Genomic DNA, 25,290 nt, shown 5'->3' with positions numbered 1-25,290 from the left:
TGCTGGGGGCAAAAAGGGATCCTGGCGGACAGAGAGATGTGTTAGTCCGGCGCTGCCTTCCTGCCTCCGACAGGCACACGCTTTCTGCAGGGTGGCTGGGCCAGGCACCGAGATGCTGGAAAACAACAGACTTTCACGGCAGAGTGGAACTTTGCCAAAAAAGTGTTATTTTCTTCAGCAAACCATCAAAAAAAAGAAAGTGTCATTCACTTGTTTGACATCAGATAAGATGGTTCTCACACTTTTTTTCTTTCTTTCTTTCTTCCTTCCCCCTTCTGGAAATCTGTATCTGCACAGGGCAGTCTGGCCTGGGGCCTGGTTTTGTTTTCCAGGATTTGCAGTGTTTTACGCAGGCGCAGCAGGAGCCCAACCGCCTCTCTGAGATGGGGCCTTGAGGGAGACCGTCCCGGGAGCGCCTTCCACAGAACCCCACCGAACCCCACAGAACGCCACCAAGGGCTGTGCTGCCTCTCTGATTTCACACAGCTGACCAGATCGCAGCATTGCAGAGACCAACTTTTTTAAGGCGAGTGATTTTCTTCACTAAACTCAAGACTGGCAAGCCTCTCTCTCTCTCTCTCTCTCTCCCCCCTCTCTGTCTCTCTTGCGTGGGTGTGCATGTGCACACACACACACACACACACACACACACCCGTCTTCATTTCCAGCAGTATCTTACTGGCTTGGTGAAGAGTGCAGTGAAGCAGAAAGCAAATTCAGGAAGTGACAGACGACACAAGCATTTGTCCAATTAGCAATAAGAAAATCACAAGCAGCAGTGGTGACCACTCATGTTGAACAGCCAGCTCAGCAAAGGGCCTGGCTCCGCGTCTCTCTGATCTAATTAGGACCATTCGAGCCACGACTGACCAGCTTTTCCCTGCATTTTTAGTAGACTGCAGAGCCTGTGCTCTCCTGGGCGTTAATGAGGAACATGAAGCCATCAGTAGTTTTGATGAAGCCAGAGACTTGCGCTGTTTAGATGGACCCTATTTCATCCGTTCTAAGACATGCCTTTTTCCTCCCACATTTTAACATCTTTAAAATCAAAATGTGCCTTAGAATCAAGGCAATCATGGTATAGTTGTCATTGCCTCTGCGTGGCAAACTTGGTCACAGCTGTTTATATTGTCATCTGAATTTCAGCTGAGTCCAATACGTGGTTGCAACGACGACGGGTGTGGAGGTTCAATGCCATTTAAAAGGCTCTCGAAAGATTAGCCTGCATTTTGGCATTCGAATAATGAGCTATTGTGTATGCATAAAGAAACAGAGGAGTGGGGCGTAAATTGACATTTGTGAAGCAAATATTTGTTGTTATAGGAACAACTGCAATTCCATACTGTCTCACAAGGCAACAAGCAACTGCTTTCAAGACCTAAAAAAGGAAGAAATCCACAAGAAATGAAGCAATTCTCTTTGCCCCAAGCCAAGCAATGCAACTGGAAGCTGGAGTAATTGCAGAATCCCTCAGAAGAGATGAAAGAAATTTCAAAGCAGTGAGGGGTTGGTGTTACAGACCGAGGGCCACTTGCAACCACTGTTAGGACATTATGTCAGAGTTTAAAGTAATTTTTTTTTATCTTAGAAGTTCATAAAATAATGGTGAATCTTATACTCTATTGTTTCTTAGGTTTGATGAAATCTAGTATGTCCAGAATAACTTTCACCCAAGAAAAACCACAGCTACCCTTTATAATGCTTGAGAATTTGCCAAGAGCAAGCCCACATTTCATGAGACAGTAGCCACTTGCAGACTTCAACTTGAAACAGACCTGGGTCCGAGTCCCCAAAGGCATCAGCCACCCTGTAGCAGATGTCATTGTTTGACATCTCGTCCCCTCTTTTCCCATCTGACAGAACTCTGAGTTGATTCCAACCTTAGGGGGCCCTGGACTCCAGAGGAGCCTTGGTTCTTCTCCACCCCAAGGAATCTTCATTAATCAATCCCAACATGATGATCTCTTTCCCATTGGGTATTTTATTTTATTTTTAAAGATTTTATTTATTAATTTGACAGAGAGAGAGAGAGACAGCCAGAGAGAGAGGGAACACAAGCAGGGGGAATGGGAGAGGAAGAAGCAGGCTTCCAGCGGAGGAGCCTGATGCAGGGCTCGATCCCATAACGCTGGGATCACTCCCTGAGCCGAAGGCAGACGCTTAACGACTGAGCCACCCAGGCGCCCTCCCACTGAGTATTTTAGGGGTAGCAGGTAACCCAGTTTTGACCAGTGAGATATGAAGGAAGGGAAGATGGAGGGTGGGATCTTATAAACAAATATGCAGGAGAAGGAAAAAAAAAAAAAGGTGTCTTTTCCACCTCTGGACTTGATGATGCCTGGAGCTACTGCAGCCATCTTGCAACCATGAGGAGGGAACTGAAAGACTAAGACACACACTGAGGACAGCAGAGACAGAAGATGGAGAAGACCTAAATCCTTGATGACATCACTGAACCACTTTCTTAAGCAAGCCTAAAGACTGATTTCTGTCTAGTTTCACTGGTTATGAGATATCGCACATCTTTATCATTCGATCACCATCAGTAGTTGGATTTTTCTATGATTTGCACCCAAAGTCACATAACTGATCCACTTCCACCTCCTCACTACTGCCGTGATACCACCTTCCCTTCTATACTTCTTGAAACACAAATAGCAGCTTAAAGCAACACCCATTTATTATTGCACGGCGTCTGAGAGTCGGGAGGCCAAGAATGGCTTATCTGGGTCCTCCACCAGCTGAAATCAATGTGTCAGTCAGAGGTGGGTTCTCATCTGGAGGCTCAACTGGAGAAGGTTCCCCTTCCAAGTTCCCTCAGGTTGATGGCAGAATTTATTTCCTTGTGGCTGTAAAATTCACAGCAGCTTCCTTCTTCAAAGCCAGCACTGGAGATAGCAAGACAGTCTGCTAGGGACATGGAGTCTTATATAATTTAATTGTGGGAGTGACATCACCTTTGCCACAAAGTGTAATGTAATCAGAGGAGCGACAACCCATTAGCTTTAGCATATTCTATTGGTTGGAAGTCAGTCACGGGACTCACCTGCATCAAGGGAAGGGAATTACACAGGGGCATGAACAACAGAAGGCAGGGGTCAAGAGGTCATCTCAGAGCCTGTCAAACTCACACAGTTAGTTAGTGGCTCTCATGGTTCTGGAGGCCTGTTCTAGCTTATTCCAATATCCATTCTCTTTAGTTTAAATATGAAGCTTCAAAAATATAAGACTCAGTTTCTAAAAATGTAGAGCCTTCCAAAAATAGAATATACTGACTGCACAGTCCTAAACTCTCTGTCACTAGAGATGGCTGTGCTTATATGGGACAGTCATTTGAGGTGGGTGTGGCTAAGGGGCTGGAGCGGGGGAGGAAGCTGTTGAGACAGGTGCTTCCAAGGTGCTCCCACCTTGCACTTCTGACTCCTCCAGGCACATCATGGAATCACAGAATGTTAAGGCTGGCGGACTCTCTGAGATGAAACCCCTGCACTTTACAGAGGAGGAAACAGGTTTAGCGAGGTCCACACGTGCTTCAGGCTCATCGAAAGCTGCTGGTGATAGAAAATGAATGGACTTAATACCTGGCTTCAAGAAGCTTATAATCTAACAGGAAGAATGCAGTAAAAATAAACAACACTGGATCTTCATTCCCTTCCCCTTCATTCCATTGTCCACTCCCTGAATAGGGACAAGACTGGAGGAGAGACACGGAGGGATTTCCAGATAGGAGCACCTTCACGAGAAGGCCGCCGTAGCTAGCCACATCACCCGGGAGGGAAGGAGGACTTTTAGGTTCGGTGCAAGGAATTCATCCACCATTTCTTACCTTCAACTCACATTTGCTAATCCTCCTTTTTGAGACAAAAACAAATGACTCAGCCCTAGCACTGCAAGTATTTACTAATGCAGATCAGGGGCCCCTGGGTGGCTCGGTCAGTTAAGCATCTGACTCTTGGTTTTGGCTCAGGTCATGATCTCAGAGTCCTGAGATGAAGCCCCATGTCGGGCTCCATGCTGGGTGTGGAGCCTGCTTAAGATTCTCTCTCTCCCTCTCCCTCTGGCCTTCCTTTCTCTCTCTCTCTCTCTTTCTCTCTCTCTCATAAATAAATCTTTAAAGAAATGATGCAGATCAGTGTGTCACATTAGCCAGGAATTGTGCCCTTGAGTGCAGGTGATGTAACCAACAGGTTTCAAAGCAGAGGGCGAAAACCAAAAGAGGATGGGGTGGTTGAGGGGACAGGACACTAAAAAGAAAATCGGGGCCAAACGGAGAGGAGGCCAGAGCTAGAAGACAGTCTCTTAAGATGTCCTTTCCCTTTTCCAGACAGCAGCTAGACCCACTCCTGCTAAGTTACAAATGTGCTGCGTCCACAATCCTATGAGACTCTTTTCTCCATCAGGCGCTCTAGGCCCAGTGCCCGTGTTACGTAAGTTCTTCAGGGACCTACAAAAATGTTGGAGGGCAAAATATAAAATCATTGGCTCCGAAATGTGAAAAGAAACCAGCAAAATATAAATTAATAAATGTTTATTGCCAAAATATAATATTATTTTAACCTCAATAATTGTTGGATTTAGTATTCATAAAAATTTCATTACATCTAAAAACCACTTGTAAGTTAGTTTTGCTCACCTTGCGAAAACTCCTGAGTAGGCATAATGATTGCCAAGAAATCCTAGTAAATTGTCAATTAAGTAAGTTTCCAGTAGCCAGTAATTTCTAAAGCATCATGTAAAAATCTTTTTATCAATTTACAGCAAAATATGTCTTTTTTAATGCAGGCTTTGGTTCGGGTGCACATGACTACATGTAATGTGTTAAACGAGGTCCGAGACCTGGTACTAACCACAGGAAGAGTCAGCTCTTTACAAAAAAAAAAAACACAAACTGAAAAAGGAAGCTAGATCTCCAGATGACAATAATTGTCCAGGTGAACACTAGGAAGTTTCTAGGGTTTCTCTTGAAGTAGCCTCATGATAAATAAAAAAAAAAAAAAAAAAAAGACTAATTAATTTACTCCTTGAACACTTTTATTGAGCATTTTCTATGTGCCAGGCACTATTCTAGACAAAGGGATACAACAGCAAAGAAACTAGGTAAAGCAGCAGATTACGGTGGACCCTGAGAGCTCCCTAAGCCACACTCACCCCACCCCACTGAGGCAGGCCCCGGGGGACCTGACTCACGGAAGAGACGCCTCCAGGATGCCAGGCGAGGCCACCCCTGCTTCCTCAGAGAGAATGAAGAAAATTCGTAGTAGGTGTTGACTTCATGCCAGACTATGCAAAGCACTGTCTAATTCCTTTCCGTTGAACCCTTGACAGCTCCCTGGGGTCTCTTAGTTCTCATATTACCAGCAAGGAAACTGAGGCTCAGAGGGCCTGGCCACCTGCCTGTGACCAGATAGCTAGTGGGCGAGCAGCTCACTTGGGATTCAAGCCCAGGTATGTCTGACCCCAAAACCATCCTCCTGCCCCATGCCACCATTCCTGAGGGGCGGCTAGCCCTGACCATTCACATTTGGGAAGTTCTCCAAGCTGCATGGTGGGTGAGAGCCAGAGACATGGGGCTGTGCCTCTGTCACTAGCAGGTGACGCGGGGCCCCACTAGGCACTGGCTGTGTCAGAGAACCCCCTGCAGCGCTAGCTGTGCTTTGTCTCTGTCCACCTACCAGCCCCTAAAGAAACACCTCTCTAGCCTAGGGCAGGGTTGTCTGGCAGCTGTGGCTGCAACAGTGCTTCTCCTTGGGCTCCAAGCTCCACTGCCCTTCCTGTCCCTGACCAGCACAGGGAACTCCTTTCCTCCCTCTGGGTCCTGTGGGCAGAGACTGGCCTCTCCCTGGAGGCGCTGCTCAGCCAGCCTCTCGTCCTCTCTCCTGCCCAAGCCCACCGCTTTCTCACGGCACTCCTGGGCCTGGCTGTGAGTGCAAAGGGCGGTCAGCCTTCCACTTCAGGTTCTGGCTTCCGTCCCCTAGTTTTTCCAAAGTACGTAAGTATGAGGAAAGAGGCAGCAGTAACTACATTTCTTTTCCTTCTTGTGAAAGAGCTATTCTAGAAAGTTTAGGGGGTTACACACGCCAACATAAACTAATTCTCTCTCTCTCTCTCTCTCTCTCTCTCTCTCTCTCGTTGCCTCTCTCTCTCTTCCTCCCTCTCATTTCCTCTCCCTCTCTCTCTCATTCCCTCCCTCTCCTTCTCTTCCTCATTCCTCTCTCTCCCTCTCTCATCCCCTCTCTCTCTCATTTCCTCCCTCTACCTCTCTCTCACCCCTCTCTCTCATTCCCTCCCTCTCCCTCTCTCATTCCTTTTCTCTCTCTCTCTCTCTCTCTCTCTCATTCTCTCCCCCCCACCCGCTGCCTTTCTTAAGCAGACAGACAGGCTAGTCACAGGCTCCATGTCCCTTCTCCTTATCTCTCCGCATTGTGGTTAAAGCCTCCCTTGAAGCTCCATTGCAGGGAGGCCGATCAGGCCGGCCCCTGTGCCTGTCCTGCCAGCTTCTCTTGGGCCTGTGATGATTTTGGACGGGGGACAGAGATGTGGTAGCCAAAGCACAATTTCAAACAATGAGATCCACCAGTTTAAAGAGACCCTACAACCTCATTCTTTTAACCTATTTGGAATTTATTTTTATAAATGATCTTAGGTGAGAGTCCTCTTTCATTTCCTCCCCGACAGACAGCCTGTTGTGCTCCCATTATTTATTAAATAAATCACTCTTCTTCCACTGGGTCGAAATACCACATTTTCATACACAGAATTCTCCTATAAAATGGGATCTATTTCAGAATTGTCCATCTGTGCTCTGATCTCTACAGCTGTCCCTATGCCCGGACCATATTGATCTATTATGGTGGCTGTTTAGTGCTTTAATACCTAGTAAAGTAGACGCTTTCTTGCTATGCTTCTTTCTACACTTTCCCTGGCTGTTCACAGGCATTTTTTTCCTCCATCTGAAATTTAAGATCATCATACTCAATTATCCCCCAAAAGCCTTCATTGGAATTCTAAGTGGAATTGCACTGATGTATTAATAGTGACATAATTGATTTTATATGATACTAACTCCTCCATCCCAGAACATGATACGTTTTTCCATCGATTCAGGTAATTGATACCCTCCCAACCCCCCATTATCAGTCATTTCGTGGGTGCAGGTTCTGTACTTTTCTTATTCGTATTTCAAAATTTTTGTTAGTGTTATAAATGGAATGTTTTCTCATTTCCATTTCTAGATTCTTATTTCTGGTATATAAAAAGCTTGTGTCCAGCATTACCAAATGCTCTTATTTGTTCTAGAAATTTTTAACTCGAATTTCTTGGTTTTTCCAGGTTGAGAATCATATGACCAGTTTCACTCTCTCTTCTCCAATACTTATACATATTATTTTATTATTATTTTGTCTTAGTACATTCAATAGAATTTCCAAAGTAATATTGAATAATAAAAGTAATAGCTGGCATCTTGCTTCTGAATTTCATTGACTTACCTTTATCATTTCAGGACTTAGAGTGATGTTTCCTGTTTTAAAAAATAGTCTTAATCATATCTAAATAGCCCCCTTTTATTGCCATTTATTTAGAAGTGTTTTGTGGGGTTTTTTTGCAGGAATAACTGCTGGGTTGTTTGTTCGTTTTTATGAAATGACTTTTTAGTATTTATTGCTTTGATCATATGGTTTTTCTCTTAATTTGTTGATTTGATAAATTACATTGACAGATTTCCTGATACCCAGCAACTACCCTTGCCTTTCCTATTTGGTTAAAATATACCATTCAGCGGATATTTTGCTGTATTCTTTTACTAATATTTCATTTTTGATTTTTGCAGCTATATCCATAAGTACCGACGGTCTGTATGTCTTACATACTAATTGTGTAACAACTGAGTTTGATATTAACATGAGGCTGGCTTTGCTAAATCAATCTGGGAGATTTCCATCTCTTTTCTATGGTCTGTAAGAGTTTTCAGAGGTCAGAAATTACCTTGGCATTATTTGTTCTTTAAAGGTTAAATATTATTCAACTGTTGAAATCATCTGACCCTGGTGTCTTTTATATTAGTAGTTCTTTAAGCGTTGTTCTAATTTCTTCCATAGTAGTTGTTCTGTTCGAATTACCCACCTCTTCTTGGGTCATCTTCTATTTGTCTGGGAAATCATCATTTTCTTCTAGATCAGGTCAGCAAACACTGCTCATGGGCCAAGTCTGGTCCACCCTCTATTTTTCTACAGCCATTGAGCTAAGAATGCTTTATACATTTTTAAATGGTTATTGAAATACCTACATAATATCCTCGATATTATCCTCTTGAGTTGAAAAGCCTAAAATACTTACTACGACTTCTACAGAGAAAGTTCGCCAAAACCTGTTCTTGATTTTCAAGTAGTTTGCTGATGAATTGCACGGAACATTCTTTTATTGTTTTAATCTCCCTTCTCTGTAGCTCTCTTTTCTTACTCCTCTAATCTTTTATCTTTTTGCTCTCACACTTTTTTTCTTAATTAGGCTCATGAAGAATTTATGTAAACATTATTAATCTTTTCAAAAAATCTAGTTTTTGTATTTATTTATACATTCTACTCGTTTGGCTTTCTATCTCATTAACATTTAACTTTTGGCTGTGTTACTGCGTTTTCATCATTATTTTGGATACCACTAAGAAAATAAAACACTTTCACATAATTTAGGACATAAGGCCTTCTTATCGCTTAGAATGTTATTTTGTACTTATCGGAAGAGGTTTTTTTTTTTTTTTTTTAACTCACAAGGCATAAATTTTAATCATAGTTCTCTTGTGTATCCCTAAAAGGAAATGCAAAATTGCTTAAGAGATTTCTAAGTTGTCTTCTCATTGAGAACCCAGTTCTTTTAAATCCCTGTCCACTCACTCATTAGTGTTACCATTTCCCCCTATAATACTGTCCTCTGTGCTGATGACTCAGCATTGTTTAAAAGGGTGATCGCCCAAATTGCTAATCCTCCTTCCTCAAGTTTTGTTCCTAGGTCTCTCTTACTGGAAGTGTCATTCAAAATATTTCAGACATCAAACAGTATTCACATCCCTTCCTCAAATAGTGCTTAAATGGGTTTTTGGCTGACATGCCAAGGGATTTCAGTAGTGCTACCAGAAAGAACAGTCAAATTCTTACATGCACAGGAAATAACAACAGGACCACACTGCTACACGGTCAAGACAAATTGAGGACACACTCTGATTTCAGAGATGTCAAAATAAAAAATAAAATGGGTCCGAGAATCAGTGAAATATGGTTATCCTCATTTCCTGGCTTATTTTGGTTTATTGGGATTTTTCTTTTCTTTTTAAGATAGGTAACATATTTATTTTTAGTCCTTTTCTGTATTAATGAAGATATTTGAGGCTGTAAATTTTACTATGAGAACAGCTTTTGAGATGAGGTTTAAGTATAAAGCTTTATTTTTATTGCTTTTACATAGATTGTAATTTATAGTTTTTACTTTTGATTGCACCAAGTGTTTTCTATTTATTCTTATTCTCCATGTAGCCATAGTTTGGTTACTCTCCAGTATTAATTTTTTCTTTTGTTTTGTTTTCTCCAGTATTTGTTTTTAATTGTACTGGATCATGACCATACAACTTGCCTTGTAAAATCTCTTTTAAATGTAATAAGATGTCCTTTTTGTAACATATATAACTAATTTTTTTAAGTTTTTATGGACGTACAAGAATGCATAGTTTTTCAAAGAAAATTAAAATTAATTAAACTAAAGTCCACTAAAAATTAAAATCAGTTTCATAACTCTTTCATTCAATTCCTCATTGCCTTATTTTTTTTTTCTACTCCTTATGAAAACTAGAAAATTAAGAAATTTCAGGAACCCTAGAGTTTCTGGTTAATATGGAAACTTAAGTGGGCCAGGGGATTATTTTTGAATCACATGGTCAAGTGGAGGTCAAGGTGCAGCCACGGCCTTAGAATTCAGGCAGCTAGGTCCTCCCCTGTGCTTTCGACTGGGAAGGTCCATGAGGAGAGCTTCTGGGATCCCGGTAACGCACTGGGTGTTTGGGGGATTTTCTATTCACATGCCTGTTCCATTTGTGAAAACTTCATGGTTTTTGTGCACTTCTGTCTATATTTTTTCCAAGTTTTTTTAATGCAACCACGAGATAGTTATTTCATGTCATTTCTTCTTTCCCTAGCCCTCGTTCTCTTCAACAAATATTGATCTAAAAGAAATATTGATTCCACCTTTAGACCTTTGTGAAAACTGCTTCATGTTCCTGCTTCTTCCTTTCTTCATAGTCCTTTTCCCATATATTAGTCACGATAATTTAACCTATGGTTTAACCCAACATTTCTATGGCTGAACTTACTCCCGCAAAGCACTGTACAGGTCAGGAGAACTTCCTCGGTCTTGTCTCCATCTAGAAAGTACGACCTTTAAACATCACAGCAGCAGAAAAAGAGACATCTGGAGCGTCCACCTGGCTTATAAGAGCCAGCTCTGCAAGTGGTTTACACCACTTCTGCCCTCATCAGATGGCCAGAACCCAGTCATAGAACCCAGTCAGACTAACCGCAAGGGGGGCCGGGAAAAAGGGGCTCATTTTGCTTCTTGTCACATGCTTTAATGGCCTAGAAGAGCAGTTTCACACATCAACCCCACAGTCTCTCCAGCTGTTCCAGAAATCTCCTGATCCTGCAAACCAGCTCTTAAACTCAAAACTGGTATCTTAATCCCTTTGTCTTCATCATAAAACCAAATGATGTGTGTAAACATTTTGCTTCATAATGAAAGCAAAAAGATTCTGGTGTTGGTCTCTACCTGGGTTTGGTGTGGGAAAGGGCGAGTTTTACTTATCTATTTGGTTATTTATTTAACCTCTCTAATTTTCCTTGGACATTCCTTGGCACTTGCCCAATTTTACCTTCGATATTCCTATATGACCGATACGTTAAAAGAATCAGACTCGTGTGATATAATAAAAAACAGCTTGATTGTTTTCTCCTCCTACCTATTCTTTTTTTTTTTTTAAGATTTTATTTATTTATTTGACAGAGAGACAGCCAGCAAGAGAGGGAACACAGCAGGCGAGTGGGAGAGGAAGAAGCAGGCTCCCAGCAGAGGAGCCCGATGTGGGACTGGAGCCTGATGTGGGACTGGAGCCTGATGTGGGACTCGATCCCCGAACGCCAGGATCACACCCTGAGCTGAAGGCAGACGCTCAACGACTGTGCTACCCAGGCGCCCCCCTACCTATTCTAACCCATTCTGGGGGGCTAATTTTTCCCCTGCCCACTCGATGAAATTTAAGGCAAGTCTCATGGGTTTACGGTCAATTGTCACCAATTAAAAAAAAAATGTTTGTTAGCTATTTGTAGTCATGAAAATGGCCTCAGTTCAATAATTAAAATATCTAGTCCTTTGTAACAGTCACAAGATTCAACTCCCTTCAGAATTAACTCTTTTACCTGTCCCTGCAGACAGACACGCTTTGAGAAGGAAATAGGTGTGGTGAACTCTTTCTATTTCTTCATCCTGGGCTTCTATTCTCCTGCTCCGTTCTAGGCTGCTTCCACCTCTTCTAGGCGTAGAGCACAGGGAGGGGTGAGGGGTGGAAACATCCCTACTAGACAGGTACTGTCACGAGTTGGTACACTATGAGGGTTAATTCCAGCAAGCCTGGAATACACCCGAGCTGTTTTACTCAGATAAGAAATATACACCAACATGGCACTGCATCCTGGTCAAGGCGCGGTTCATAGTCACTTTGTCGCCATTTGTCCAAGTTTCGGGCTGGTTCGTACTAGCTTCTCAGCGTTGTTTGCTGATAACAGGGAAGTTGATGATTTGCGCCCGGTCTTAGTGAGACCCCAAATAGTCTCAGCCGTTGGAGCTGCTGGTTGCATAGCAGAAGGATACCTACATGACCCGCGGAGTATAAGAAACCCTGGTCAAGACTACCATGGGCTCCCTGGTTCCTGAGTATTCTGTGCGCACACCAGTGGTTCATGCTCTGAGAGAGCAGGTGCATCTTGCCATGGCCCTTACAGAAGCGAGACAGTGAGAGCTTGCTCTGGGTCTCTCCTGGCCCCTTGCTGTGACACCGCCCGAGACGGAGACGTAAATCTTCGCTTTAATGCTGGTGCTGTATTTTATCCTTTTCCTGTAACAAACTATAGATTTGTCATCACTGACATTTGGTGACCTGGAGTCTTTTGTAGCAACTGTACCCCACACGCCACCATCAGTGTGACTGACATCAGTGCTTCCTAGGACTGGCAGCTGGATACGACCAACTCTTTTGTTTTGAGGAGCAAATTGTGGGTTCTTCAGAAATCCCCACCCCCCCCCCAGCCCTGGTTTCCCCCATCAGATTGGGTCCAACGGTTCCCAACAGCACTCTGCTGGGTTCGCCTTGCCCTCTAGGCAGGCGTCTTGATTGGTAACGAAGACAACCCTCCCAGTCTTCGAATACCCCTGAGCAACATCTGGTCAAAAGGAAGCATATATTCTTTACCCCAGTCAACTGGGGGTAAAGTCCCTTTCTTTGCAACAACATCTTTTCACTCCTCTCCCAGCAAAGCAAAGCAACAGCAGTCTGCCCTTCTGCTTTCTCCGCGTGACTCCGACATCGGTCCGTTGGGACACACATCAGACTCACTAGTGTTTCCATTGAAGAGCTTCTCCTCAGGCTTGAGGTAAAAGAAAATTGTTCCACGTTTCCAAACAAAAATCTTTTAAAAATCTCTATTCAACCCTTTTAAATCCTTCATAACTGAGGGGATAAAAGACCCCAAACTGGTTTTGAACACTTTCTAGAAAGTCTTCATGATGGTCTCATACCTCACTTTGTAATGTAAGTTAATATCATGGTCTCGAAACCCTCGCCAAAAGTGATTCCATGGACGGATTATCTTAAGATCCTCTTACACGGATGTAAGTGGAAAATCAAGGGTTTGAACCCACACCTTCCTGATTCCAAAATCCGTGTTCTTTCCACCTATGTCACATTAAGTGTTTAATGCCAGTTAAGTTTATGCCATTTAGAATTTATTGAGTACTTTTTTTGATAGTCTTTATTTTGGTCCTGGAAAAGATGCCTTTCCAAATGTGTGTGCGCACCACACCCTTCTGTTCGCATGGATTTTTTTTTTTCTTTTTACTTTACCAAGGGATGAAAACCAAAGGAAGCTCTTGGTTTCCCTTTTCTTGGTCAAGTGGAAAATTTTAATTAGCTTCTATGCTCAATAAATAGTGCAGTTTTAACCTTGTTAAACTATAGTCTTGTGGCATTCATTCTCAGAGAAACAGAGATTTGGTGGAGTACAAAAATAAAATATATATATATTTTTTTTTTCCGAACAAATGCTTGGAAAAAGTATTTGAAATTTGCTTTTGCTGCAGGTTACTGACTCTGAAGCCTGGGATTTCCAAATTATCATTTCCAGCTGAGCCCATATCAACAAATGTGCAAATCTCTCTGCATGCTGTGGGTGCGCTGTGGGCAGTAAATTCAGGGCTACCTGACTCCCCTTCTCGCCCTGGGCTTTGGCCATGCGGTCAGCTGGTTAGAAGTCACTAGGGACATGTCTCTCCACAGCTTAATTATTTCCCTCTTCATTCTGTCCATCTCTTCCCATAACTGCTCCACGGTGAAAGCAAACCAAGAGACAATTTTGTACAAAACACCATAGTTCCTCTTTTTTAAATATAAAATAATCAGTCTTCCCCAATTGCACTTATCCAACTACATAGGAAGAGCCAGCAGCACCTTTACCTAGAAACAACTTTGTAAGAATGACCCACAAATATAAATCTCTCAGGCAGATATAGTACCCTATGGCAGAACAACATGGGTTTCTGACCCTGAACTTTGATCCCCAAAGCCTTCAACTGTGTAGTTTAAATAAGTGCTTTCACATTAACACATCAATTTCAGGAAGACTTGAAATCGTTTATTCTGTAGATTAAAAAAATTTTTTTTGTTGTAGTAAGTCCAAAATAAATAAAGGTGTTAAAGAAAAGTGTAAACACTTTCTCCCAACCCCACCTCTTAGGAAATCAAAATCAGAAGCTTGGCCATTTACTTTCCCACCTTTTTCATAATCATTCAAACATATATAAGCACATATACATCTGTACAAGGTAGATTCTTTCTTTCACAGATATTTTCAAATGACACCATGCTGTGCACATTACAACTGAATTTCTTTTCCTACTTAGATAAGGTATTAACTGTGTGATAAGCCTGGCTGCATATAACAGAGATCCAAATTAAGAAGACAGAAGTTTCTTTCTGACTTCTGAGTCCCTAGGTGGACGGTCCAGGGGCTTTCTGGAACTCTGCTGCACACAGTGAGCCAGGCATCCAAGCCTTTTCCATCTTGTTGCCCATCCTCCCCAAGCAGTACCCTTCATCCACATGGCCTGTAAGTTTGCCACATTCCAGGAAACAGACACATTCCAGGATATAGCCACATTCCAGGAAATAGGGTGGAGGAAAGAGGGGGGGGAAGGACATCCCCCCCTCCTCCTTTTCAGAACACAACACAGAAGTTGGCCATCTCACATCCCCTCACTTCTCATTAACCAGGACCTGGTCACAGGGCTATACCTTGCTGCAAGGGAAGCTGGGATACGTAGTCTTTCCCCCTGGCAACTAGGTGCCCGTCCAGAAATCATGGAAAGGGGTAGACTTATTTGGAGGATGGAGGTAATACCTAGCAGTCTTTACCCCAGATAGAGCTCTTACTATAACACAAGTTGCTCTGAATCATTTTTTTTTAAATAACTACTCAATTTTCTAGTGTGTGGGTATATCATAATTTATCCAACCACTCTCCTATTTCTGAAAATTTGTGTTATTTCTAGGTTTTTGTTGTTTTCCCTTTGCCACACAAGCAAGACTACTGGAATTTGAGAAGAGATTTACCAAATTCATTTTAAAAGAAATGAGTCACATTTTGGTTCTCCTTGACTGACAGGTGAAGGGACTGTCAAGTCTCTCTTCTTCTATATTAAATAACCGTGAAGAAAGATGAAAAAAACTCATGTAAAAGGCCACAACACCCTCCTGTCTTCCCTTGTCTGCTGGGTGCTCATTATTCCTTCTCATTGAAAGGAGCTGTTGGCGATCATGCAAACAGAACCAGACATATGTGCTTAACCAGGAGGAGGCTGCCTTTAGGGAAGACAATGACCTTGCTTATTTTCTTCAGATAAGAAGAGATGGTGAGCTATATTCTAAGAGGTATACCCCTCAGCTTAATTTACCCTTTAGAGCTGAGGGTTTGTCGCTATGGGATTCTTGGCAAGAAAATGACTTTGGGTTAGAAGAGGGATTCTCTGTAACCTGAATTCACAATCATAATGCGGTCTTGGGGGAAAAAATTAAAAGGGAAAAGAAAAAGAGAAGGAAGGAGGTTGTGGAGAGAGAGGGGAGGAAAGGAACAAGGAGAGCTGGGTGCAAGGTGCAGGCACCAGGAGCGTGTTTAGGCCGAAGGGCCTCTGTCGGTTAAATCCCGTCGGTTGTAAGGAACAGGAAACACTTCAAGTTAGCCTAAAGGGAGGAGGAAGGCTCTATAAAGATACAGGAGTATCTTGGAAGGCAAAAGGGAGGTGGCATCAGGAAAGGGGGGAAGCCCAAAAGAAGAAAGCTCTCTGGAAATCTGTTCCTCTTTTTCCTCTTGAAGACCAGTCTTTGGTGCTTCTCTGCGCATGTGTGAGCAGCAGGGGAGCACAGCCGATTCCAAGAATCCATCCTCTCCCAGGAGAAGACCAGCCTGAACTGACCGGGTCACAGTCTCAATTCCAGTCCCCAGAAGAAAAAATTTGATTGGTTCAACTTGGGTCAGGTGCCCACCCTTGGTCCAATCAACTGTGTCCAGGGAGGCGGAGTCACATAGCACAAACCTGGGTGTCAGAACGGCATCCCTGCGAGGAAAGGTGCCATTCAAGAAAGCTCGTGATTGGGAACTGGGAAGACAGCCAAGTACCTAATCGAGTTAAATACAAAACCAAGTACCTATTCGAGTCTCTTAATAAAGGCAGGATAAGATAGTCTACCTCAAATAAAATAAACTGCGATGGCCGTCTCTGGATAAATGCTTCCTGGATTAAAGCTTCGGATTACACAGTTAAGGCTTAATTATAATGGATGCAGCAGTTCTCGTCGACAGTATGTGCAAATCTTAACTTTCAAGCCAGTAAATCAGAAAGGGATCATTAGTTATTGTGCAATCATCCGAACACGACCCCAGCCCACAGGAAGGGAGGTCTGGGGTTTTCACACTACACTCAGACCCACTATCAGGAAAGTCATTTCAATCTTAGACGTAAATGGCCTACCTGTCCCAAGAAGGTAAAAGCCAGGACAAAAACAAGCTGCGGCAACGAGAGAGAAGTAACACTTAAGAACAGCACTCCCCACAGACAGCATGGAGGTGAGCTGGTTGGAACAGAGAAATAAAATGTCCTGCGGGATTCACAGGATACGCTTTGCGGCCACGCCCATAGATCCGTCCACGTGCCTCTTTCCAGCCCTCCCTGTCCCCAGCATTCGGACCTTTCTCCTGCCAGGCCTCTGCCAACCGGTCAAGCCTTTCACCACTGCCGAGAGTGCATTCATATTCTTCCCTTGAACCACTTCTCCCCATAAAAAGCATACAACTATATGCACCACTCGAAACTCTGTCCCTTGAGAGAGGTTAGGTCTATGTCAGTTATACTAATCTCTGTCATCCCCCCCAGGATGCCGTATTGTTGCTTTATTCACAATTGCTTATTTGTTGCTGAAGAACAAATTACCACCAAACGTGGTGCTTAATACAGCAACTATTTTAATTCTTTAGCGTGATTCTGTTGCTCTTGCTTGGAGTTTCTCATGCAGATGCGGTCTGATAGCAGCTGGGACTAGCATGTCCACGGTATCTGCACCCACATGGCTGGCACCTTGGCAGAGAAGGCTGGCAGGCTGAGGCCTCTCTTTCCACCTAGTCTCATCATGTAGCTTCCTAGAGCTTCTCCATCTGGCAGCTGGATCCCAACAGCAAGCACTGCAAGACAAGCCGCTCTGCAAACTCCCCCCCACCCCGGTTTTTTTTTTTTTTTTTTTTTTTTTTGGTTTCCAAGCAAAGCTAGGTTCAAGGTTATTAAAAAAGGAGTAGCTCCTGGGGCACCTGGGTGGCTGTATCCATTAAGTGTCCAACTCTTGATTTCGGCTCAGGTCATGACCTCAGGGTCACAAGATCAAGCCCCAAGTCAGGCTCCATGCCCAGTGCAGAGTCTGGTTGAGATTCTCTGTCTCCCTCTGCCTCTGCCCTCCCCCAGCTCACACTCTAAATAAATAAGTAAAATCTTTTTTCAAAAATAAAAATAAAAAGTAGATCCTGCAGGGAAACAGAGAGGGACAAAGCAGCAAGAAATGGAGAAGCAGAGTCCCCTAATGGGACCTGAGGAGAACCACTTTTTATAGGCAAGCCAAGCAAAGTAAAGCTGTGGGGCTGACCCATTTCCCCTACTGCCATCATCCACTTGTGCGAACTCAAGCCTTTGCTTGTCCCATGCCTACTCATATGCGTTTTCCCAAGTTCAGAGTCAGTGTTGGAGGGGATCACACAAAGGTGTAAATATTGGGAGGCATAGTTCATCGAGGGTCACCAAGGTAACTGCCTACTTGGTCATTAGGAGAGCAGCTCCAAAAGCTTCCGCTTGGCTTTTTCCACCGCAATATCCCTTAGCTTGGAGGCCAAGGAACAAACATGGCATTTCTGCAAACTACCGAGTACATCTGTTCCAGGAAAATGACCCCTGGATGAGCCCATGGACCCAGCGTATACTGTAAGTTGGACTAGACTGTCTAAGAGGGAGGAGCCCCAGCTATTAATGTCCGTTCAGACTCTGCTGCCAACGGTCTTTGAAATGTTTGGGTATTACCCCTTATCCCGTGTACAGCTGACTGAATAAACCACTGGAGGCCCTTTGGAGGGTTATTACCCCGAGGAATTAGCATCGTATTCACCTGCCATGGTGTTGCAGCGTTCTGCCTCCCCTTCAGTAAACAGGTTTCTTTTTTTTTTTTTAAGATTTTATTTATTTGAGAGAGAACTAGAGAGAGTGAGAGAGAGCATGAGCCGGGGGAGGGGCAGAGGGAGAGGGAGAAGCAGGCTTCCCGCTGAGCAGGGAGCCCGATGTGGGGCTCCATCCGAGGATTCCGGAATCATGACCTGAGCCGAAGGCAGACGCTTAACTGACTAGGCCACCCAGGCGCCCTAAACAGGTTTCAAGTCTAAATTTGGCTCAGGTCTGGAAACTGGACAGGAGACTTCATGAATTTGTACAGAAGTACTTCCCTCAAACTCCTCGCTATCTTTTGATCGTATGGATGGAGCAGTCCTCTTTGGCTGCCCCGTATCACACCTGTAGGGACACTGCATTTTATTAGCCATTTCCCTAGCTCTCAGTGGGTCGGAGCTTCTGGCTGCCACCTTGACCTTGCCATTAGTTATGATGATTGTGTCCCCTTTGCTTCTGACAGCTAAGTACCAGCACCTGGATCCTATCAGCTCCATCACTGTCACCAAGCTCAGTGCTATAACAGCACCTGCTGCCAGCCGTGGCCTCCAGAACGCCACCACCACCCACCTTCTCAGTGATGCTGAGGCCCTTCTTACCAGCTCCTTCCTTTCTTTTGTGAAATGGATAATGCTTCTGGCCTTCCCATGGAACCTAGTTAATTGTTGGGGATTTCTGTTTGATTTCATTTTGTTTTGCTTTATCCTTACTTAGTATATTCTGTCTAACACACTCACTTCTCTGACCCTTTGATCCCTTCTAGGATCTGCACACAGTTGTGGCATTTCTCTTCCACTTAGCGTAGACCATCACTTTTCTCAAGCGTCTAAGAACAATGTGCTAGCAGCATATTAGCATCATTCCCCAAGGTTCTTTCCGAGGTGTCAAGTCATGGATCCTGTGAGAATGTTCCTGTATCAATAAACTCTCCTTTCGCCAACTTTGTATTTGCCCTCCCCCCTCAGCCCCCCTCAATCCAGCATACCGCTCAGCTCTTCCCCTCAGGATATCACAGATCAGCGAGGTTTTGCTGCTCCCTTTCCTCCCGTGACAGGCCCAGCACTTCTCTGGCCAGGCTATATTGTTTCTCAACTCCGGTTGTTGGTCTAGAGAGGAGACAGAGATAGATCTTGGAGGTGGCCAGGATGAGGACCTCTGCTTTGTGTCAAGAAATGAGGGAGGTAGCCTTTAGTAGTGAGGAATGTGACTGTTTCTACAGGCCTAGAGAGTTCAGGGGGGTGTAGGAATTAAAATTTTCATTTACATTAACCCAGGTGACCCCATGCCAAGTCTCAGAGTCCCACACCTTTCTCATCGGGACCCTGACCTTGGGCTAGCAGACTTGCCAGGTTTGAGAATTCAACCTCTTCTGGCACTCCATCGCCCCTATAATTAAGTCCCAGACCTGATGCCGAGCAGTTTCTGCCCTTTGGCTGCAGGAAATCAGAGTCTCTTTATATGCTGCCAAGGAGGCCCTCTGCTTTTTACACTTCACCTTAAATTGGTGATTAATCACCCTCGGCCTTTCATTGCCTCAATACCTTGATGTCCCGAACCAACCACCATCCAATTTCATCATCCTAAAAATGTTGACTCTCCCTGACCTCTCAAACACTGGAATATTGCGTCTGCTGCCCATATCCCATCTCTGTTCACCACATTTTAGCAATCGCACCATATGACATTCCAGGGGGCCATGGCCAGTGATTGAGGTGCTCATTGCCACTCGGTTGGTGGCATCATCCCCCAGATCCTATTTCCTAGGATGACACCTGGCACCAACTTTCATAGGGGGGCTCCGTGGAAACAAACTCCGAGACGGAAGTTTATGGGGGTGTCCTGTTGGGCACAACTGCTGAAAGCAAATGAGGGAAGTGGAACGGGGCAGAGGGGAGCACTGAACTATGATGCAGTGGCCGCAAAAGTCTAAGCCGATCCCATGGGGAGCTCTAAAGATGGAACAACTCTTCAGAGGTATCCCAGATGGAGGCATGGGGTCAGGCACCGCATCAACCCATCCTCGGAGCAGCGCAGCTTCCCTTGTCCAAGGACAGTTTCTGAGGGAGGACCTTGCTATAAGCCACCCAGCAGGCAACACACCTGCCCTCTGGGGGGAATGAGGGCCCAAGTCCTCTGGGTGGGAGCTAGAAGCACATCTCTGTCTCCACCCTATAGCCCAAAGAAGAGGCTGTACAACACAGACTCTAATCCTCTCCATGTCCTTATTCATAATAATGAGATATTGGGAAATTATAACTATGTTTCCAATATTACTTAAAGACCTGGCCAATATACAATAATGGCAGGACCATGAACAAGAGCAGACATCAAAAAGAGTGAAAGCCTCAAAATCCTACAAAACATGATTAGTGAGAAAAACAAATTAAAAAGTGGATCCGGCCAGGGCCACTGACCAGCCTCTGGTTTAAATCATCTTGAACTTGAAAAACAGGTCCCATGCCCAGACCCAAACTCTGCTGGCTTATCCTGCCATCTAAGTTGTTCTGGTAAAATTACCGCTACCCTGAGAAGGTATAAGAAATGAGAGTGAGAATAAGGATATGGAGATGGATCGAAACAATAAAACACTGAAATCAGTAGTGTAATTGTAAGAATAAGGCCTGCAATCTTTGCAATATTCCACGTGTTTTGTCTCCTTCTTAGGGTGTTTAGAACGTTTAATATAATCTGATACATTGGACTCAGGAATACTAACTGTTTAAAATAGTTTCATCAAATAAATGTCTAAGTTTGGGAGGGAAAATGTGTCAAATTCCTAAATCTTGTCTGCTTAGTCATGTTAAGTAGGGGGGAAGTATTTTGAGGGGTATTAATTATTGAATGATTAAAGAAATGTCTATTGTTTCAGAAAGTCCCAAAAGTTAATAAATTGAGCATCAGTAGAAAGATAGGTGGTCGAGAGGGTTCCTCTCCAAGCAATAAAGGCCTCCAGACAGTAAATCTTAGAATCAAAGAGAGGCTATCCGTGATATGAAATCGCTTTACCCCAGGCCTGGCACAGAATGCATACTTGGTATAGGTGGGTATTGTTTTAAGCATAAAATCCCCCATATTCAAAAGACAGTACCAAACAAAAGACATCTCAGAGACAAAAATCAGAACTGGGGTCTTGACCACAGTTTCTACCTGTTCAGATCCATCCTGTCCCACTCACCAGGCAATTGTGGGCTGACTCTACATACAAATATTTATGAAATGCTCTTGATTGGCCACAATCTAGGAGGAGCTCTTGATCTGGTTCTCAATCAACTCCTTCCATCCTACGTTCTTCCCGGGAAGGCATTGGATAGAGCATGTGCCGGGGCCCCTGCAAGTGTCAGCTAGACTTGGTAATTATTTGAGACTTCATCCAAAGTTCTTTGCACAGAAAAGGCTGCTCGACTTCCAGGGTGGAAGGAAATCAGAAGAATCCAAGCAAATTCAGATTTACTTGTGTATGATGTAATAAACAGAAACCACTACACGACTGACACTTCAGAGAAGCCAAGAACCAGGCAAAGATTCAGATTTTTAAAATCAATCCCTTCCCAAGTGTGTTTTTAAGTAGCTGGGCTTCCAAAATTCATGCAATGCATTCAAAACAACTCTCCTGGAAGTATTAAAACAAACCCCAATGAGTTTATTTCCTTTTCTTTGTAAAGCATTTAAGCTCCGCACCTGCAATGGGAGACCTCTGTCCCTGGACTAATAACCTCTCTTGGAAGTTTCTAAGCCTCCAGTAAAATCTAGATGTAAGGGCTTCCTGGTCTGATTCAAAGCCACTTTAATGTTGAAAAGAACTGCACGCATAATGTCCACTCTGTTCTCATGGATTTATTTGTGTTTGGGGTTTTTTGTTTGTTTTTTCGGATTCTTGATTTCCTTTTCATTTTAGGTTGAGTTAGTGTTTACTTTTCAAATCACTTTCTTGAGCCAGCTTGTCAGCAAACATCAGCCAAATTGGCCTAGGACCGCCCTGGTGAGAGAGTCACCAGTGGCCGTTGCCACGCCTGACCACCACCCTTCAGCATGTCCTCCTTCCCTACAGAGCTGCGAAACATGGAGACCATCTCCTGGACAAAGGATTTTCTTGGCCTCCAGGGTCCCTTTCCATGAGGTGCTGTGAAAGAGAAGGAAAAACACCTCTGGTCTCTCCAGTGCCTGCACTGCCACTAGCTGGCCATGTCACCTCGGGCAAGTCACTTCCCCTTTCTATGTCTGGATCCTCCTTGGTAAAATGAGGGCACAGAATTGGATAATGTAATAAGAAGTCTGACTCGTTTATTATCAGCTCTCGGAACTGACACCGTTCACTTCCCCTTCCACCTCCCCCTTCTGTCCCACATCTGGGAACGCTGAAAAAAAAGCCCAGCTGTTCCTGCAGGACAGTTGTAGGTCACAAAGCCTCTGCCAGCAGGAACCCTCACTGCAGTCCCATACCCTAACCACCCCAAAAACCCCACGATAGTCCCTCCTCTCTCAAGCCGTTTTTGGACCTGCCCGGGATCTACTCCGCCCTCTACTCCACCCTCCGCAGAAAGCCTCATTACATGATAATAAACATTTTCATACCCTCTTGATATGAGGCATAATCAGCCTCGACATCTGAGCCAAATTTGGGGCTGAAGGCCATGCAGTTTCTATAGGGTGGTCACAGCGGACCACCTCTGAGAGCTTCTTCCAAAGCTGCGCCGTCCGGGAGAGATGCCGTGTGAGCTGCACACGGGAATCTAGAGTTTCTAGTAGCCACTTTAAAAAAGTAAAAAGATGAAATCAATTCTAATAATGTAGTTTGTTTAACCCAATATATCCAAAATATGATCATTTCAACATGCAATCAATAAAAAAAAAATGTTACGGAGACCATGTAGGATTATTCTTTTCCTTCCAAAGTCTTCAGAGTCCGGTGAGGACTTCGCAGCCCAGCACGTCACAGTGGGGACTCGCCACGTTTCAGTTCTCAAAACCCACGTGGGCTAGTGGCTACTGTGATGGAAGAGATCCCAAAGGCCCTCGATTCCTGACACCAATCTTGTTTATAAAAAGTATTACTAAATTCATCACAACTAAGATGCCATCAATTATGAGATACATTATGTCATATATCATTTAGACAGTTGTAATTATAAATGCCATAAATTGTCAGATGAATTCAAAATTCAGAGATGTTAAACTGTGAAAGAAATGTATACCTTAGAAATGATTTTTTAAAAAAAAATCTCTATATTCTGTGTAGACATATAAGTCATTTCCCCTAAAAGGCCCAACTCCAGGGAAAGGGGTAAGGTGAGAAAATCAATGTCTTTGGTGCTATCACCCATTTGCTATAAGAATCCGTCTCTTTCTTTTGACCCTCTCTACTTAATTCCTATCAGTCCTTGCTTTAATTACATTAAGTGATGAAGGAGTCCTCACTGATAAGCACTTATTGTATTATAGGAATCCTTGATATGCACTTGTATTTTCAAAGAGGGCACCTAAAATGAGACATTTATTGAGCACTACGCTAGGCAGTGAGCTCATCTAATGCTTCCAACACCCCTATGAGTTAAGCATTAGCTTCATTTAAAAAAAAAAAAAAAAGCAGATTCAGAGAGGTTAAGTGACTTACCCAAGGTCAAACAGTGTCTGAACATCAAGTTCAGCTTTCAAATCTAGATCCGTCTGACTTAAGAGGCCAGGTGTTTTCTCTATAACCAAAGAAGGAGGTGGAAAAGGCAGGACCATGGGTAGGGCCCCAGAAGGCAACTACTTACCTCCCTCCCTCCTAAGCAAACCACCCCCTTCACAAATCCCTAAGGACTGAACTGCCAGTGGCCTCCCGCTCAGGGGCACTATCGAGTGCCAGCTCCGGCCACAGGATCTGGCCACCCGTGGTCATTCAGCAGGTTTTCTTTGCAAGACTGCAAAAAGCGCGTGGAACGGACAAAGCCCTGAAAACATGCAGCACGCTGAGCTGCGGGCAAGGCCTCAGGGAGCAGGCACCATGCACAGAAGAAAGGGCCGCAGGTGCGTTCTTGGCGGGGAGGCTCTGCGCCGCTGAGTGGTCATGGCCTGTCGCTCGCGGCGTGACGGCTACCCGGCTGCTGTTCTCAGAGCCGCGACGGGCGGGCAGGACTTGTGCTGCTTCTCCGTGGGCTTCCCGGAGGCAGCCGGGACATCTCACTCAGGTCGAAGAGCCAGCCGCCCAGCAAGGCAGCCAGACGGAATCCGGACCGGGCTCAGAGAGCTGAAGTGTAAGACGGGGGGATTCTTCCGATAACCCGCGTCAGGGCAGCCCACGGCGTTAGGTGATGCTTCTGAACACACAGGGAAGAAGCCCGCAACCAAGTCTGTCAGCTGGACGTGTGGCCGGTGTCGGGGCTGCTCTTAGGCACTCTCCTCACTGACAAGCCGAGACTATCAGGGAGCAAGTAAGCAAGAGCAGCTGGACGTGTTCGTGGAGAGATAAGTGCAGGGAAAGTAGACGGGGCTCTATCGATGATGGGGATGAAGGCAGGCCACCTGCTGAAAGCATTTCTCGGCCACCTTGAGCTGGGAGTGCTGAACCATTTTACCTTCGTGAAAATTCAGTGATGAAAACCTTTTTATCCTCATTTTACAGATGAAGAAACAGAGTCAGAACAGCCAAAAGCTTCACAGCGAATTAGGGACAGAACTAAGACTGGGACCTAGATCTTGAGGACCAAAACCTATGCTCTGAAATCAAAGAGCAGTTAGGAAGCTTCGGCTGAAGGTCTCAGAAGGCCCAAGGCAAGCAGGCTTCAACAAGGAGGGAAGCCCATGACGTAGCGGGGGTGCAAAGGTGCTGGGAGCTCCGGCCGGAGCAGCACCGATGCGTGTATCACCAGGCACACGGCTTCCCGTCCTCCTCTCTTTGACCTGGCGCCTTCGGTGCGTGCCTGGTCCTCTTGGGCTGTTGGCTGTCCTGATGGTCCTAGGATGGTACCACAGGTGTCCGCACCACGCGCAGACAGCAGCTTCCAAAGCAGCACAGAGAACCACCCTGTCCTGCAAAGCTCGCCGAGGATCAGGGGACGTGCCCTGCAACCAGCCCCAGGAACTTCCCCAGTCCTCCCATTGGCCAGGATAGAATCTCTGGGCATTCCTAAGCAACACATGGAGTAAGAGAAATGAGACGACCAGGATTATCATACACAAATCAATATTCAGCCTCAGGGGTTGAGAAAGGGCCGCAGCCTCTCCTCCAGGACATAAACATGCAGAGCAGGG

The sequence above is a fragment of the Ursus americanus genome, chromosome 20 (genome assembly GCF_024610735.1).
Source record: "Ursus americanus isolate L20-20 chromosome 20, mUrsAme1.1.p, whole genome shotgun sequence".
In the NCBI taxonomy this organism is placed as follows: domain Eukaryota; kingdom Metazoa; phylum Chordata; class Mammalia; order Carnivora; family Ursidae; genus Ursus; species Ursus americanus.
The sequence above is the reverse complement of the archived record's forward strand: the minus strand, read 5'-3'. Positions refer to the sequence as shown.